At 39.6% G+C, this 7,851-nt stretch overlaps 2 long non-coding RNA genes across 3 annotated transcripts in view; one reads left to right on the top strand and one right to left on the bottom strand.

Moving 5' to 3' along the window:
* Positions 1-3,728, bottom strand: part of LOC124016393 — a 4,436-nt gene extending 708 nt beyond the window's left edge. Inside the window, exons 1-3 of the long non-coding RNA XR_006835353.1 lie at positions 2,652-3,728; positions 1,574-1,720; positions 1-1,298 (exon numbers count right to left, since the gene is read on the bottom strand). The exon at positions 1-1,298 is cut by the window's left edge and continues 708 nt beyond it. This is a non-coding gene — a long non-coding RNA (uncharacterized LOC124016393). The remainder of the gene's footprint in view (positions 1,299-1,573; positions 1,721-2,651) is intronic.
* Positions 2,792-7,801, top strand: LOC124016392. Of its 2 annotated transcripts, XR_006835352.1 has the most exons (4): positions 2,792-3,029; positions 3,225-4,008; positions 6,723-6,797; positions 7,025-7,801. It is a non-coding gene; the product is annotated as an uncharacterized LOC124016392 (long non-coding RNA). The 2 variants fall into 2 exon arrangements; XR_006835351.1 differs by having other exon boundaries at positions 2,792-4,008.
* Positions 7,802-7,851: the final 50 nt, after the last annotated feature.

Raw genomic sequence — 7,851 nt, 5'->3', positions numbered from 1 at the left:
CCACCGACAGCACTGACTTTTAGGTGTAGACCCACCGACAGCATTGACTTTTAGGTGTAGACCCACCGACAGCATTGACTTTTAGGTGTAGACCCACCGACAGCATTGACTTTTAGGTGTAGATCTACCGACAGCATTGACTTTTAGTAAGGGTCAATTCAATAAAATAATTGTTACAAAGACTGAATATGTGTTTAAATGAAGGTTATATACTTTTTAAATGTGTTTTGGGACACGACACCCGAATGTAAAAGCAGTGGGTTTATAAGCCAGCTCACTCAACACTGTTTTCACTTTCACCCTCTTGGTCCTTATGATCTGGCATAAGACATGTGGTCTGTCTCATGAAGACCAATGGCACTAAAGTCCACAGTCTATTGGAAACCTCTGGACCAGAATCTCTACAGCCCTGGATCAGGTGTCGGCACAGAAAAACATCAAACAATGTAACGCGGTCACATAGCAACTGTCTCAATCACTATGGAGACCCCTTCTGCTACAGGCAGGCTTTCCTTTTCAGTCTGTCCTTCTCTTCTCCACTTAGAACGGTCTTACCTAGAACAGATCAGAGTAGTAGACTGTACTTGGGAGAGGCCTAAGCAACAGTCCAATCCACAAGGAAGTAGTAGGCCTACGTACATGGTACAATGTTAGATACTGGAGCTCTGTAGTAATCAAGCTTTTGATTAACTTGACAAACTTGGGAGACATTTGCTGTTTTTTTGTTGTGTTTTGCCGAATAGGAACTGAATGGTGAATAATATATTGGGTCGTTTGGAGTCACTTCTATTAAGAAGATGTTTCTGGACACTTCTATTCATGTTGATGCTAATATGAATATGAATAATCATGAATTAATTGTGAATAATGATGAGTGAGAAAGTAAAAAAGCACAAATATCAACCTCCCCCCCAAATGCTAACCTCCCCTGTTATTGGTAATGGTGAGAGGTTAGCATGTTTTACTGTAGTCTCTGTAACCTTCTCACTAAACATTATTCTATTTATTTTTCTTCATGGCGTGTCCAGAAACATCTTATTAACTCACTTAGTTCCTATTTGATAAAACAAAGCCCATAACACAACCGAAACAAACTGCAAATGCATCCAACAAGTTCTCAGAGGAACAAGCTTGATGTAGTCTTTGCTACGAATATGGGACCACATACGGAACTGTTGACTACTTTAATAGACATATCCTCCCGAGACCCAGCAATTCATTGTTGTTGTCTCTAGTGGACATCAGTTCGGAGCACCAGTAGCTTTCCTTCTCCCATTATTGTCCTGTTGATCTCTTATCTGGGGAGAGGAAATGAAAAATAGGGGTCAGACAAACTCTTCATGAAGTGACTATTTTGGTCAGGGTTAATGGGAGCGGTGGGAGACAGGTGTGAGGCTGGTTCTATGGAATAGGCCTAAGGAGAATAATTAGGAACAGGTCCAGTATATTTAGTTATACATATCATCTACAATAGAACAGCCACACCGCTGCTTGGAGGAATGATATGATGATAGAGTGTATGTGTGTGTGTTATGAATGTATATGATTGCTCATGTTAAAATGAGACACATACATTACAGATCTAATGTAAAGGGGTCCTAACTGAGACGTGACTATCAGCTAAAGCTGTTCTTGATTTTGGAAAGGTAGCCCTCCTCTTCTTCATCTTTCTTGTTCTCCGGGCCCTCCTCTGTGCAGTATTGACCACTCCTGCCTCCACCTGGACAAAAACAGGTACTCCAGTCCTGTGTCATGTTCGCGTGCACCTGTGGACAACATTCATAACATCCCCCCTTTCTAAGATAAACACCTCTCTCTCTCTCTCTCTAATAGACTAGGGGCAGTTCACTAGAAACCACAGCTACAGCAGGAGAAAGTAGGAGGAAGGACAGGGCTGAGGCAGGGATAGGAATGGCTTTAGTAGGAACGTAACTGTAGTGATGTGAAATACTGCAGTTACCAGTTGAGCCACTTGATGGTGCTGTGGTTACACTAGTCATCCTACTTGAGTAGAGCAACACAGTTTGTTACTAGTGTTGTTGGGTGAGCGCATGCCTGCCTGTACCAACAAGCTGCAGTTTCAAAGCAACGACTTGAGTAATTCCACTCAACACTCCTGGTTTGTTACGGATCCAGGTCGACTAGTCAAGCCAGGCTGCGATTGAGAGGCTGTATGGGAGAATGGGAACTGTTCATCGACGTCCACACATAGAGTGAAGAAAGAAAACACATTCTCTCCCAGTGTGAATGATCTATAATCAGATCTTCACCCTAAACATCTACACATATTACCAATCAAATACCCAGCAACCCCCCTGATAGGAACCACAGCCCTCTTCTCCTAACACTGACTGTAAAACCTACCTGACAATACTGACTGACTAATCAAAATGAAAGAATAGTTAGTACAACTCCTGCAGGCTATGGTGTGAAAAACATATTTATTTGATTACTTATGCCTACTATGGTGTGCTTTGGTAAGCTTAACAATTCCCAACCACAAGCTTTTTTCCCACTCCTATCGATAAAACATACAAGAGTGTTTCTGTCCGTGAAGTTTACATTGCATTCTGTCATTACTAAACGTGTAATGTGATATATTTTCATATTTAAAAAAAAAATTACACAACACCAAACAGGAGCAAACGTACCTCAAAGTCTGTTCAATAACGTTTTGGGGAAACGTGTCGTTCAGTAAAAACTGTTCAGTAATGTAGCAAACGTTCAAGCAAACTGAACGCACCTCAGTCATTTACGTCAAATGAAGGGGATCTGAATCTGATTTCATTGTTCCACAACTCGTGGCGCAGTCATAAAATGGCGAGCTCTTTAGTCCTAGAAAACGGAAATGTTCTGTTTCGTTCAGCCATTCCTATGGGGGGAAATTAATTGAGTTAGTCTGACCCAGATCCGGTTAGTTCTGAAGGATTCGTTGCTATAGAAATGCACCTGGCTGAAAAGTGAGCCACTTTGGTATGACCAGTTATGCCGAGTTGACCAAAGTTACCTCGCTAACTCAAACCTGCTTGGTAAGAATACCCCTCACATTCTACTGGTCAACTAATCATCAAGCCCTTGACCAGTTTGTCTGTTAATGTAGTAAGTTGTTACATTGTCCAGTGGTTATAATGTTATCAAGTGACTAACAACTTGTTGATGCATAATGAAACAACTTCAATCGATCATGTATATAACCTCCGTCCTTCTCCTCGCCCCAACCACAGTCACTCACGAAGCATCGTTACCAATCGCTCCACAAAAGCCGCGGCACTTGCAGAGAAAGGGGAACAACTACTTCAGGGTCTATCGGCCACAAAATACCTTCCCAAAGTCACTGTCTTTATTATTTATTTAATTAATTTCAGGTGGCATGGACACGTTGCTGCATGCACATTAACCACAACCTTGTTGGTAACCTGACATGAATATACATTAGATAACATAATAGTTTGTTAGATTAAGTATAAATCACTCACTGTTGTGCAGCGTGCGCTTGGTGATCTAATTACAGTATGGAATTCACAACTAAATGTTTGTCAACTAGATATCTTAGAACTATTAAGTTAACTGTCTAAAATGTGCTAAATGATTTGCAGTTGTATTTCTAATTTAGGAGCTAGTTAGCTATCTCGGTAAGTGGTTAATAATCGATCAAATTGTAGACTTAATCGATCAAATCTGTATTCAATAGAGCAAGTAAACAAAACATGCACCATGTTCCCTCTTGCTTAACTCTCAACAGTGTAACGTTGTTCCAGGATGTGCCTCTTCTTCTTTGCACCAATGATTAACTTCAACCCAATTCCAAAGACTGGTGACATCCTGTGGAAGTAGTAGGAACTGTAAATGGTCGCTATCAAATTTCCCTTGACAAAGACAACTGAGGGAACGGTCAGAGGCAAAAAACAACATTCTGACATTCCACTGTGATGCTGCTGGGTGTGGAGCTAGCAAAGGGGTATCTTCCATTGCTCTGACTGGGATAGCTGACAATGAAGACCGATGAAGGTGACAATATTTTGCTTCTTTCTTTTAGTCCCAGATGAAAGTTATCGTCCCAGTCAACATTGATCTTACTGAACTGGGCTGGTTTACTTTTCAAAGCCTTCGTAGTTAATTGAGCAGGATACAGGACGAGGTAGCATGTTATTATGCTTTGCAATGTTAATGGTAATGGATTAGTGATCTACTAGTGGCACGCGTGACAATGTTCACTATCCATTTTTTATGTGCGAAAATGTAATTGTGTTTTCTTGTTTCCTGTATTAAGTATAAACCACTCACTGTTGTGCAGCGTGCGCTTGGTGATTATTTTTTTACAATCTTGTAGCAGACATATGGGCCATCAGTTCTAGCGCTTTAATGTGTTGTTAATGCGTTTCGTATTTCGCTCACCAAGGTTTTTGTATGAAGATCAATACGTGTTAAATTTGGTGAACAAAACATGTAATGGCTTATTTGCTTCGTGAAGTTTATTTGATCGAATAGAAGTTTCGTAATACTTTCAGAATAGTCTCGAAGGCTATGCATATTCATATTAGGAGGCAAGTAGCTCCATTGAATACAAGCGGTTGACGTAAAAAAAATCCCTCGAATATTAAACAATATTAAAATAATAAGATGTATCCACCAATCCAAAGAAAGCTTGCATTATCACCTTCTCATTTAACTTCTCAAAGTAGCTTATTGCCAGTGTTGGAAAAAGTCCCCAATTGTCATACTTGAGTAAAAGTAAAAACGCATTAATAGAAAATGACTAAAGTGAAAGTCTCACAGTAAAATAATACTTGAGTAAGTCTAAAAGTATCAAAAGTAAATGTAGTTTAAAAAAAAATAAACTTACGTATCAAAAGTAAGTGTAAATAATTTCAAATTCCTTACATTAAACCAGACGATAGCCAGGGTCACACTTCAACATTCAAACATAATTTACAAACGAAGCATTTGTGTTTAGTGTGTTCGCCAGATCAGAGGCAGTAGGGATGACCAGGCATGTTGTCTTGTACAAGTGCGTGAATTGGACCATTTTCCTGTCCTGCTAAGCATTCAAAATGTAACTAGTCCTTTTGGGTGTCAGGGAAATATAGGGAGTAAAAAGTACATTATTTGCTTTAGGAATATAGTTAAGTAAAAGCTGCGAAAAATATAAATAGTAAAGTACAGATACCCCAAAAAACTACTCAAGTAGTACTTTAAAGTATTTTTACTTAAGTACTTTACACCACTGCTTATTGCCATACAGGTCCTCGCTGTTGTCACTTCCCTGTCACGCTGACCAGACCTCACGTGCGTGTGCATGTTGATTTGGTCCAAGCAGGTGGAAATATCAAAACGAACTATATTCATTTGGGAATAGGTCAAAAAGCATTAAACATTTATGGCAGTTTAGCAAGCTATCTTGCTGTTGCTAGCTAATTTGTCCTGGGACAAATTTAACCTGAAATGCACAAGGTCCTCTATGACAATTAATCCACAGATGAAAGGGTAAACAGAGTTCGTTTCTAGTCATCTCTCCTACTTCAGGCTTCTTCTTCTTTGGAATTTATATGGCGGTTGGCAACCAACTTTAAGGTGCATTACCACCACCAACTGGACCAGTGTGGACCTCAGTTCATCTTTCAATCACCAATGTGGGTATATGCTCCTAAAAACCATTGAGAAGGGAGAGGCGGGACTTGCAGATCGTCACTTGTCACAAACGGAACCAAATTCTATGCAGACGCTCGTTAATGCACGTGAGCAGTGTGGGTGCAACAATTGAATAACAGCAGGTGGTCAGGTCAGCATGTCATTGTCCCAAGTGTTAACGACGATGTGTGGAGCACTTTGTCCGTGGCAAATAATTAGAAAGATCTCCTACTTACAACATTGTTGTATTAGGTATAAATTACATGTATTTCTCTCCCTTTATGATGATGATCGGAGCCTGTTAGGGGCAGTTTTGTGATAACACCAATTTTGTCTTCCGCTATCAACTTTTTCCTAAATGTTAACGATCCCAATAATTTAAACATTTAATACCCCTACCTTAAATTTGACGTTTGGAACAACTTATAAATGTTTTTTTTTAACATACAGTGGGGGAAAAAAGTATTTAGTCAGCCACCAATTGTGCAATTCTCCCACTTAAAAAGATGAGGCCTGTAATTTATCATAGGTACACTTCAACTATGACGGACAAAATTAGAAAAAAAAATCCAGAAAATCACATTGTAGGATTTTTAATGAATTTATTTGCAAATTATGGTCAATAAAAAAGTTTATCTCAATACTTTGTCATATAAAAAAGATTTTATATAACAGAGGTCAAATGGTTTCTGTAAGTCTTCAAGGTTTTCACACACTGTTGCTGGTATTTTGGCCCATTCCTCAATGCAGATCTCCTCTAGAGCAGTGATGTTTTGGGGCTGTTGCTGGCTAACACGGACTTTCAACTCCCTCCAAAGATTTTCTATGGGTTGAGATCTGTAGATGAATGTCTAATTCAACATGAGACGGAGCTTGTTGAGGCTACTAACTTGGCCGTGTAGCAAATAGGCTCAACTGTGATAAATAGATACTAGTGCATAGGCCTACTACAGACATTTCCTAGGATCCATAAAGTAACTTTTCTTAACCTATTTTTGCACCAGTTCTGTCACACCAATTTGGGTGTCAAAAGTACAGTTAGTAAAGTATTTGACTTGTATCACATTCATGTTTCCTCTTGGTGGTCCCACTAGCTCTGGGAGCAGTAGGTCATCCTACTAACAGGACAAACCAAAGGAGGCGCAGTATCATATTGGATCCCCCTTACAGTAAGAACACACGATGTCATATTACAAGTGTATCTTGTCCACAGCTGACTACTTCGGTGTACATGTTGCCAATCATGACTGAATTACTGTACACACAGAATTGCCCATTCATCTGTAACACTAATCCTCTATAAACCGCAAAGATGCTATTACATAAAATAACAAAGGAGATGAATCATCACAGTAGGCTACATTGCACTCAATTTTGCTTCTACCTTTTGTCACAGTGAGTTGGGAGCAGACTGAGATCAGTCAGAGTGATGAACCTGGGGGGCCCCTCGGCACCGTGATGCAGTGGAGGACGATGCTGACAACGTCGATGATTATCAACTTTAATGTGATGTTCGACCAGGTTCTACATTGGATAGACAATTTATTTAAGAAAATGAGGGGAGAGGAGATGAGAAGCTAGAGAATGTATTGATTTGGAGCCCTGCCCCGCTGTAGTGATTCGCTAAGATGAAATAATGAAAAAAGTCAAAGAAAACAAAAACATGCACAGTATATTGCAATGCACCGTCTGTCTGGAACCAACTGGACCCTGATGAGCTTCTACCCCCAAACCAGAAGACTGCTAAATAGTTAAGACTATATACACGGCGCGTGTGTGTGTGTGTGTGTGTGTATATATATATATATATATATATACTGTCAAAACACACACTTGCACTCATCACATACGCTACTGTGTATATAGCTACTTTATCGTTACTCATTGTGTATTTATTTATTCCTTGTGTTAGTATTTTTCTATTATGTTTTATCCGTTACACTGTTGGGGTGGACCTGTAAGCATTGGAGATTGAGGTTCAGAGAACAGCGAGGCAGACTGGTAAACAATGAGGGGAAAACAACAGAAAAGGGAATGATGAGGGAAAAGAGTGACAGATCACATGGAGAAACCAACATTGTTATTTTTGTGCAAATAGATTGATGTGGCGTTATTGTATATTGTTGTAGTAGATATACACTGCTCAAAAAAAATAAAGGGAACACTTAAACAACTCCAAGTCAATCTCACTTCTGTGAAATCAAACTGTCCACCTAGGAAGCA

The sequence above is a fragment of the Oncorhynchus gorbuscha genome, linkage group LG26 (assembly GCF_021184085.1).
Source record: "Oncorhynchus gorbuscha isolate QuinsamMale2020 ecotype Even-year linkage group LG26, OgorEven_v1.0, whole genome shotgun sequence".
Classification (NCBI taxonomy): Eukaryota; Metazoa; Chordata; class Actinopteri; order Salmoniformes; family Salmonidae; genus Oncorhynchus; species Oncorhynchus gorbuscha.
This window is presented reverse-complemented; position numbering and strand designations above follow the sequence as displayed.